The sequence below is a fragment of the Giraffa tippelskirchi genome, chromosome 12, assembly GCF_054371585.1.
Source record: "Giraffa tippelskirchi isolate mGirTip1 chromosome 12, T2T-mGirTip1v1.2.pri, whole genome shotgun sequence".
Lineage (NCBI taxonomy): Eukaryota > Metazoa > Chordata > Mammalia > Artiodactyla > Giraffidae > Giraffa > Giraffa tippelskirchi.
Window position 1 is genome coordinate 51,834,651 of NC_137286.1, and position 10,536 is coordinate 51,845,186.

Genomic DNA, 10,536 nt, shown 5'->3' on the forward strand with positions numbered 1-10,536 from the left:
ATGGCTGCTATCCAAAAGTCTACAAACAACAAATGCTGGAGAGGGTGTGGAGAAAAGGGAACCCTCTTACACTGTTGGTGGGAATGCAAACTAGTACAGCTACTATGGAGAACAGTGTGGAGATTCCTTAAAAAACTGGAAATAGAACTGCCATATGACCCAGCAATCCCACTGCTGGGCATACACATCGAGGAAACCAGAATTGAAAGAGACACGTGTACCCCAATGTTCATCGCAGCACTGTTTATAATAGCCAGGACATGGGAGCAACCTAGTTGTCCATCAGCAGATGAATGGATAACAAAGCTGTGGTACATATACACAATGGAATATTACTCAGCCATTAAAAAGAATACATTTGAATCAGTTCTAATGAGGTGGATGAAACTGGAGCCTATTGTACAGAGTGAAGTAAGCCAGAAAGAAAAACACTAATATAGTATACTAACGCATATATATGGAATTTACAAAGATGGTAACAATAACCCTATATGTGAGACAGCAAAAGAGACACAGATGTATAGAACAGTTTTTTGGACTCTGTGGGAGAAGGTGAGGGTGGCTGATTTGAGAGAATAGCATTGAAACATGTATATTATGATATGTGAAACAGATCGCTAGTCCATGTTCAATGCATGAGACAGGGTGCTCAGGGCTGGTGCACTGGGATGACCCAGAGGGATGGGATGCAGAGGGAGGTGGGAGGGAGGTTCAGGATGGGGAACACATGTATACCCATGGCTGATTCATGTCAATGTGTGGCAAAACCACTACAATGTTGTAAAGTAATTAGCCTCCAATTAAAATAAATAAATTTTTAAAAATGAAACAAAAAAAAAGAAATTGAAAAATTAAAAAAAAAGAAGGGGGGGCGGAATGCGCCGCGGAGGCCTCGGGGACTTGGGGCGTCGGGGAGTGCGCGAGGCGGGCCGGGTTGTGTGCTCTCGCGGAGACAAAGAGGTGGCGGCGGCGGCAGCGGCGGAGCAGCCCTAGACGCCGAATTTTGTAGTGCTGAGTCCTGTCACCATCTCATCTAGTGCGGCCCGAGGGCGGCTGGTCTCGCGGCGGCGGCGGCGGACGCGGCGGACGCAGAGGTGGCGGCAGCACATGGTTCCAAGAGCGCCCTGCGGTTGTTGGGTTCCAATTCCGTGGGGAGGGACAAAGGCAGCTGTGAGCCCCGGGCAACGCCCGGTAGGGTGGTGCGCTCGCCACTGCCCTCGATCTGGGCCTTGAAAACTGGGACTAACTTGTCTCCGTGAGGAGGAGACCACGGGACCGAGGCCCAGTGAGGGCCTGAGAGGCTGAGGCCGCTGTCTGAGGGAAAGGGGGAGGGGCGCGGCCCGCCTGAGTTGATTGGGTGGGTCAATTCTGTGGCCTCTTAGTGGGCCACTGTGAGGTAATTTGACTTACTACCCTGAGGAAATTGGGGCGCACGGCAAGCTAGGTTTGATCTGGGCTTTGAAAACGGAAATCGGTCTTCAGCGCTCAGGAAATCTTTCAGTTGGTAGGTGGTGAAGCCGGAACTAACGCCATATCCACTTGAGCAACATCGTGATCGCCAGTGTGGGGCTTATTTAAGGATCCTGGGATCATTGATGGCGAAGACATGGGTGGCTATCCAGTTTTATGACTGAAGTTGCTAGACTTCCAGATTGTGGTTAAAAAACTGGAGACATCACCGCGCTCATGGCTTTCACGAATTACAGCAGTCTGAATCGAGCTCAGCTAACCTTTGAATATCTACACACAAATTCAACCACTCATGAATTCTTGTTTGGTGCTCTTGCTGAACTAGTTGATAATGCAAGAGATGCTGATGCCACGAGAATTGATATTTATGCAGGGGCTCGATGCGCAGCGGGAAGGATTTTATCCTCTTCACCAAGAAGGAAGACACCATGACCTGCCTCTTCCTGTCACGCACCTTTCATGAGGAGGAAGGCATTGATGAGGTGATAGTCCCATTGCCCACTTGGAACGCTCGGACCCGGGAACCTGTCACAGACAACGTGGAGAAGTTTGCCATCGAGACGGAACTCATCTACAAATATCCTCCCTTCCACAATGAAGAGGAGGTGATGACTCAGTTCATGAAGATTCCTGGGGACAGTGGAATGCTGGTAATCATCTTCAACCTCAAACTCATGGATAACGGAGAGCCAGAGCTGGACATCATCTCAGATCCAAGGGATATCCAGATGGCAGAGACTTCCCCGGAGGGCACGAAGCCGGAGCACCGCTCCTTCCGGGCCTACGCCGCCGTGCTCTACATCGATCCCCGGATGCGGATCTTCCTCCATGGGCACAAGGTGCAGACCAAGCGGCTCTCCTGCTGTCTCTACAAGCCCAGGATGTACAAGTACACATCAAGCCGGTTCAAGACCCGCGCGGAGCAGGAGGTGAAGAAAGCCGAGCACGTGGCGAGGATTGCTGAAGAGAAGGCACGGGAGGCAGAGAGCAAAGCTCGGACGTTGGAAGTGCGCCTGGGCGGAGACCTCACGCGGGACTCCAGGGTGATGTTGCGACAGGTCCAGAACACAGCCATTACTCTGCGCAGGGAAGCTGACGTCAAGAAGCGGATCAAGGAGGCCAAGCAGCGAGCACTTAAAGAACCTAAGGAACTGAACTTTGTTTTCGGGGTCAACATCGAACACCGGGACCTGGATGGAGTGTTCATCTACAACTGTAGCCGCCTGATCAAGATGTATGAGAAAGTGGGCCCACAGCTGGAAGGTGGCATGGCGTGCGGTGGGGTTGTCAGGGTCGTTGATGTGCCCTACCTGGTCCTGGAGCCCACACACAACAAGCAGGACTTTGCGGACACCAAGGAGTACCGGCACCTGCTGCGGGCCATGGGGGAGCACCTGGCCCAGTACTGGAAGGACGTCGCCATCGCCCAGCGGGGCATCATCAAGTTCTGGGATGAATTTGGCTACCTCTCTGCCAACTGGAACCAGCCCCCATCCAGTGAGCTGCGCTACAAACGGCGGAGATCCATGGAGATCCCAACCACCATCCAGTGTGATCTGTGTCTGAAGTGGCGGACGCTCCCCTTTCAGCTGAATTGTGTGGAGACAGATTACCCTGACACTTGGGTTTGCTCCATGAACCCTGATCCTGAGCAGAACCGGTGTGAGGCTTCAGAGCAGAAGCAGAAGTTTCCCTTGGGGACATTGAAAAAGGACCTGAAGACACAGGAAGAGAAGCAGAAGCAACTGACAGAGAAAATTCGCCAGCAGCAGGAGAAGCTGGAGGCCCTGCAAAAAACCACACCCATTCGCTCCCAGGCTGACCTGAAGAAACTGCCCTTGGAAGTGACCACCAGACCTTCCTCTGAGGAACCTGCACGTAGACCTCAGCGTCCTCGGTCGCCTCCTTTACCCGCTGTGATCAAGAATGCCCCGAGCAGACCCCCTTCCCTGCAAGCTCCCAGGCCAGCCAGCCAGCCCAGAAAGGCTCCTGTCATCAGTAGCGCCCCAAAGCCTGCTGCCCCGGCCGCCCGGGAGGAGGCCAGCACTTCCCGGCTACTCCAGCCTCCCGAGGCAGCCCGGAAGCCTGCCAACACCGTGGTCAGGCCTGCGTCCCGGCCCTCCCCACCAGTGCAGCCACCGTTACCATCTCCCCAGCCCAACTCCAGGAGCCCTCGGGAGGTCCCTCCCCCCCGGGCTGTGAAGACTCCAGTGGTCAAGAAGCCAGAGCTGCCCACTAAACTCTCCCTGCAGGCCGCTCCTGGTCGGAAGCGGAGCCTCGAGGTCTCTGATGAGGAAGAAGCAGAGGAAGAGGCTGAGAAGAGGAAGGAGAGGTCCAAGCGGGGCAAGTTTGCTGTGAAGGAGGAAAAGAAGGACTTGAATGAGCTCTCAGACAGCTCTGGGGAAGAGGACTCGGCTGACCTCAAGAATGCTCAGAAAGATAAAGGGCTGCACGTGGAGGTGCGTGTGAATAGGGAGTGGTACACAGGCCGTGTCACAGCTGTGGAGGTGGGCAAGAATGCGGTGCGGTGGAAGGTGAAATTCGACTATGTGCCCACGGACACAACACCAAGAGACCGCTGGGTGGAGAAAGGCAGTGAGGACGTGCGGTTGATGAAGCCCCCGTCCCCAGAGTATCAGAGCCCGGACACACATCAGGAAGGCAGGGAAGAGGTGGTGATGGCGGCGTCCCCAGCGGGGGACTCGGTGGCCTGGCAAGCTGTAGCCACGGTGGAGCCCTCCACCTCGGACTGCGTCCCCATCGAGCCTGACACCACCGCCCCCAGCACCAACCACGAGACCATTGACCTCCTCGTCCAGATTCTTCGGAATTGTTTACGGTACTTCCTGCCTCCAAGTTTCCCCATCTCTAAGAAGGAGCTGAGTGCTATGAATTCAGATGAGCTGATATCGTTTCCTCTGAAAGAGTACTTCAAGCAGTATGAAGTCGGGCTCCAGAACCTGTGCCATTCCTACCAGAGCCGCGCCGACTCGCGGGCCAAGGCTTCTGAGGAGAGCCTGCGCACCTCCGAGAGAAAGCTGCGTGAGACCGAGGAGAAGCTGCAGAAGCTGAGGACCAACATCGTGGCACTCCTACAAAAGGTGCAGGAGGAGGGGCCAAGGTTAGAGTCCAGGACTCCACTGAGGAGGTTCCCAGTTATCTGGGACATAGACATTAACACAGACGACGAGCTGGATGCCTACATCGAGGACCTGATCACCAAGGGGGACTAGGGCCCGGAGCCAGAGATCAGCTCCCCTGCCCCTCAAGGCAGAGCTTCTGAGGGTGGCGTTTCATTTATGGGTTGATGGACTTACCTTGGTTTGACTCACGGGATATTTGTGCTTTTGGCGGGAAAGAGACTCTGAGTCTTTGAATCTTCCACCCTAAGTTTATAAATATTTATTTTTTGAAAGAAACAAAAAAAAAAAAAAAAAAGAAGGGGGAGCATAACTCTCCATGTTTAATATGGGCTGAGCACAGTGGCTTTTCCCCAAAGACTACAGGGAAAGCGGGAGGGATGGGAGAGTGACTTTACAGTAGATAAACCTACCAACACTACCTTAGTTAGGTGATCATCATTAACAGTGATTTTGTGACAGCATGTACTCTTGACACGATGTGATGAAAATGGAATGTCACCTCTTTAGGTAAAAACTAAGGAAATGTAAAGAGAATATGGCTTTTAGTTAATAATAATGTGTCAATATTAGTTCATAAATTATAATAAATGTGCCATACTAATGTGAGATGTTAAATGGAAAACTGGGTGCAAGATATTTGAGAACTTGCTCTACTATCTTTTCGATTTTTCTGTAAATCTAAAACTGTTACAAAAAGTAAAGTCTCTCTCTAAAAGTGAAAACCTGAAAAAAACACAAAGAAAAATGAAAGTGCTAATTCAAAAAGGTATGTGCAGCCTGATGTTCATTATTGCATTATTCACAGTAGCCAAGATTTGACAGCAACCTAAGTGCCCATCATCGAAGGACTGATACATAAAGAAGATGTGATAAAGAAGTTATACCTATATAAACTCGGCCATAAAAAACAATGAAATATTTCCACTTGCAACCACATGGATGTGGATGTAGAATGTTAGCTCTAATCAAAATAAGTTAGAGACAGACAAATACTGCATGGTTTTGCCTATATTTGGACTCTAAAAAAGCAAATGGCCAAACACAATAGAGTAGAAACACTGAACAAACAGCTGGTTGCCTGTGGGACGGGCAGGGGGAGAAAGAAACAGATGAAGAGAAACTAAGAGATACAAACTTCCAGTTATAAAATGGATGTCACAGTTATAAAATGTACAGTGTGGGGAATATGGTCAGTAACTATGTATCTTTGTATCTTTGTATGGTGATGTATCATGATTAGATTTATCATGGTGATCATTTTGAAATGTATTCAAATCCAATCACCATGCTGTATAGCTGAAACTAGGATAGTGTCAATTATACTTCAAAAACAAACAAACTTAAAGAGTTTGTTGTTGTACAGCAGAAACTATCACAACATTGTAAAGCAATTTTCCTCTGATTAAAGAATAAATTTTTTAAAAAACCAACAGAAAAAAGAGATCAGATTTGTGTTCACTACAGGTAGGTTTGAGAGGAGGAGGAAATGGATAAAGCAGTCAAAATCTACAAACTTCTAGTTTTAAGATAAAAAATACTAGACATGTAATGTACAATGTGATAAATATAATTAACACTGATGTATGTTATAGATGAAAGTTGTTGAGAGTAAATCTTAAGATTTCTCATCACAAAGAAAATTTTTTCTTTAAATTTCATGTCTATATAAGATAATGAATGTTCACGAAACTTAATTTGATAATCATTTTACGATGTATGTTAGTCAAATCATTATGATTGCTTACCTTAAACTTACACAGTGCTGTGTGTCAATCATGTCTTAATAAAACTGAAAGAAAAAAAAATAAGCATGATCTGAGGGACCTATAGGATAATGAAAAAGTCTAACATCCAGGTAATTGAAGTCCCCAAAAGAGTAGAGAAAAAGATCTGTGCAGAAAATAATATTTGAAGAAATAATGAACAAAACTTTCCATGTTTGCTTAAAACATAAATCTGGGAAGATATAAAAGGCTATCCTAAATTCCTTGCAAAAATATATAACAAAGAAAAGAGGGTAAAAAATGTATTTAGTTATAAGGCTTCTACATTTTGCTTGCAGTAGTGAAGTAGATTTTGCAAAGTTTGGTGTGCATATTAAATCCTTAGAGCAATAACAGCAATGACAACAGCAACAATGGCAAAAACACACAACGATATAGCCTAGAAACCAGTAGAAAAATTACAATGAAACAGTAAGAAATGTTCCAATAATTCAAAATAAGGAAAGGAGAAAGAGAGGAACAACAACCAAAAGGGACCAACAGAAAATATATAATAATATAGTAAAGTTAATCCAACCATAGTAACAACTACATTAAATGTAATGTACTCACATAAGAAAGTGTGTATGAGGACACGCCAAGAAAGCAGCCATCTATAAGACAGGAAGAAAGGATCCTACAGAAACCAACTCTAATGGTATCATGAACTCAGACTTCTAACACTCAACACTATGAGAAAATAAATGTTTAAGCCTTTCATTCTGTGGTATTTTGTTCCTGGAGTCCTCACAAACTAACATGTGTAATTTCATCAAGAAGAATTATCTACTCTAAATGTGTGTGTACCTGACAAATGAGCTTCAAGATTCATAAAGCAAAAGATGATAGAGTTATAAAAGTATAAACATGTTTTAATCCACAACTGAACTTGGAGATTTCAACAAACCAATTCACTAATCAATAAAACAAGTAGACAGAAAATTAGCAATACATGAACCATGAACTTCCAGATGTTCAAGCTGGTTTTAGAAAAGGCAGAGGAACCAGAGATCAAATTGCCAACATCTGCTGAATCATCGGAAAAACAAGAGAGTTCCAGAAAAACATCTATTTCCGCTTTATTGACTACGCAAAAGCCTTTGTGCGGATGACAATAAGCTGTGGAAAATTCTTCAAGAGATGGGAATACCAGACCATCTGACCTGCCTCCTGAGAAACCTGTATGCAGGTCAGGAAGCAACAGTTAGAACTGGACATGGAACAACAGACTGGTTCCAAATAGGAAAAGGAGTACGTCAAGGCTGTATATTGTCACTCTGCTTATTTAACTTACATGCAGAGTACATCATGAGAAACGCTGGGCTGGAGGAAGCATAAGCTGGAATCAAGATTGCCGGGAGAAATATCAATAACCTCAGATATGCAGATGACACCACCCTTATGGCAGAAAGTGAAGAAGAACTAGAGTCTCTTGATGAAAGTGAAAGAGGAGAGTGAAAAAGTTGGCTTAAAGCTCAACATTCAGAAAACTAAGATCATGGCATCTGGTCCCATCACTTCATGGCAAGTAGATGGGGAAACAGTGGCTGACTTTATTTTTCTGGGCTCCAAAATCAATGCAGATGGTGACCGCAGCCATGAAATTAAAAGACACTTACTTCTTGAAAGGAAAGTTATGACCAACCTAGACAGCATATTGAAAAGCAGAGACATTACTTTGTCAACAAAGGTCCATCTAGCCAAGGCTGTGGTTTTTCCAGTGGTCATGTATGGATGTGAGAGTTGGACTATAAAGAAAGCTGAGCACCGAAGAATTGATGCTTTTGAACTGTGGTGTTGAAGAAGACTTAAGAGTCCCTTGGACTGCAAGGAGATCCAACCAGTCCATCCTAAAGCAGATCAGTCCTGGGTGTTCATTGGTAGGACTGATGTTGAAGCTGAAACTCCAATACTTTGGCCACTTGATGTGAAGAGCTGACTCATTTGAAAAGACCCTGATTCTGGGAAAGATTGAGGGCAGGAGAAGGGGATGACAGAGGATGAGATGGTTGGATGGCATCACCAACTCAATGGACATGGGTTTGGGTGTACTCCGGGAGTTGGTGATGGACAGGGAGGCCTGGCGTGCTGCAGTTCATGGGGTCGCAAAAAGTTGGACATGAGTGAGCGACTGAACTGAACTGAGATGACCTAAACAACACTATCAACCACCTTGGCCTAAAGATGTGGAGAAACCATCCCAGCCAACCAAGACAGCAAAATATATAAATTCTTGATGTGCCCATGAAACCTGCATTAAGACAGACCATATCCTGGGCCAGTAAACAAATGTTAGAAAATTTAAAAGAACTAAAACCACATAAAGTATCTTCCCTGAACAACAATAAAATTAAATTAGAATGACAATAGCAGAAATTTATCTGGAAAACTCACAAATATCTAGAAATAAAACAGTACACTTTCAAATAGCCCACAGATAAAAGAGAAAGTCTCAAGGGGAAAAAAAGGAAATATTTTGAGCTGAAAGTAAAATTACAACATATCAAAATTTTCAGGATGCTGCTAAATTAATGTGTATAGAAAATTTATAGCAAAAAATGCTTGTTAAAAAAGTATAAAAACAATAATATAAGCTCCAACCTAAAGCATTGAGAAAATAAGTTAAATACAAAGCAAAGAGAATGATGAAAATAATAAAGAGCAGAAATCAATTATTATTAGAATATAGAGAAAAATCAAAAAAAAGCTGGTTCTTTGAAAAGATCAATAAAATTAATTAACCTCTAACCACATTGAACAATAAAAAGAAAGAAAACACAAATTTCCAGCATCAGTATTGAAAGAAAGTTACCACAAACACTATAGGCAGTAAAAAGATAATAAAGGAATACTATCATCAACTCTATACTCACAAATTTGATAGTATGGATGAAAATGACCAATTTATTGAAGGTCACAAACTATCAAAACATTCCAGAAAAAAAAAAAGTCTAAATAGTACCTATTATAGAAAATAAATTTGTAGTTTAAAACTTTGCAACAAAACAAACTTCAGGCCCAAATTACTTCACCAGTAACTTTACCAAACTTTTAAGGGAAAAAAGTACCAATACTACCCAGTGTCTTACAGAAAAGCAGAGACCATGTCCCAATGCATTGTATGAAGGCAACATTATCCTGATATGAAAACTAAACAACAAAAAAGTACAAAGAATAAAACTTCAAATCAGTATCTCCCAAGAATATAAACACGAGACTCAACAAAACATCAGCAAATCAAATCCATCAGTATATGAAAAGAAGACCTTGTAATTAATTGTAGCTTACTCTGTGACTACAAGATGGATCTAACATCTGAAAACCAGTGTAAGTTCTAATATTACTAAAAAGAAAAATCATATGATCATATCAATAGATAAGTTTAAAAACTGACAAATTTCAAAATCCATTTTTATTACCGTAAAATAATCTCTCAGAAACCTCGTAATAGAAAAAGAGAACTTCTTCAACCTGATAAAGTACATCTCCAAAATATCTGTAGCAAACATCATACTTGCTGGTGGAAGATTTTACGCTTCCCCTCTAAGATCAGGAACAAAGAAAGGATGTTCACTATTATTACTTCTGTCCAACATTGTACTGGAGTTTCTACTCAGTGCAATAAAGCAAGAAAAAGAAATTGAAGGACTATAGATTAGAAAGGAAGAAATGTAATTGTTTGTACTCACAGATAACAAAACTGTAGAAAATTTTAAAGAATCTACAAAGAAGCTTCTAGAACTAACAAGTCTCAAGATACAAGACGAATAAAAAATCATATTTCTATATACCAGTAATGAACAATCTTTTAAAAATTAAAGTACTACTTACACAAAAATGCACAAAATACTTAGGTATAACAAAATATGTGTAGGTTTGTATTTGGGAAGCTACACAACACTAATAAAATAAATCAAAGATCACCAATAAAAGAAATAAAGATTATAAATAAATAGATATACTATGTTCAGGGGCTTCCCCAGTGGCTCAGCAGTAAAGAATCCACTTGCAATGCAGAAAACGAAGGAGATGTGGGTTCAATCCCTGGATTGAGAAGATCCCCTGGAGGAGGGCATGGCAATCCACTCCAGTATTCTTGCCTGGAGAATCCCATGGACAGAGAAGCCTGGTGGGCTACACTCCATAGTGTTGCCAAGAGT

At 43.6% G+C, this 10,536-nt stretch overlaps 1 pseudogene across 1 annotated transcript; it reads left to right on the top strand.

Annotated features, from left to right (window-relative positions):
• Nucleotides 1-1,132: 1,132 nt before the first annotated feature.
• On the top strand, nucleotides 1,133-5,378 carry LOC145530380 (ATPase MORC2 pseudogene; annotated as a pseudogene). Its single transcript, XR_014071720.1, has one exon. The product of XR_014071720.1 is annotated as an ATPase MORC2 pseudogene (transcript).
• The last annotated feature ends 5,158 nt before the right edge of the window (nucleotides 5,379-10,536 follow it).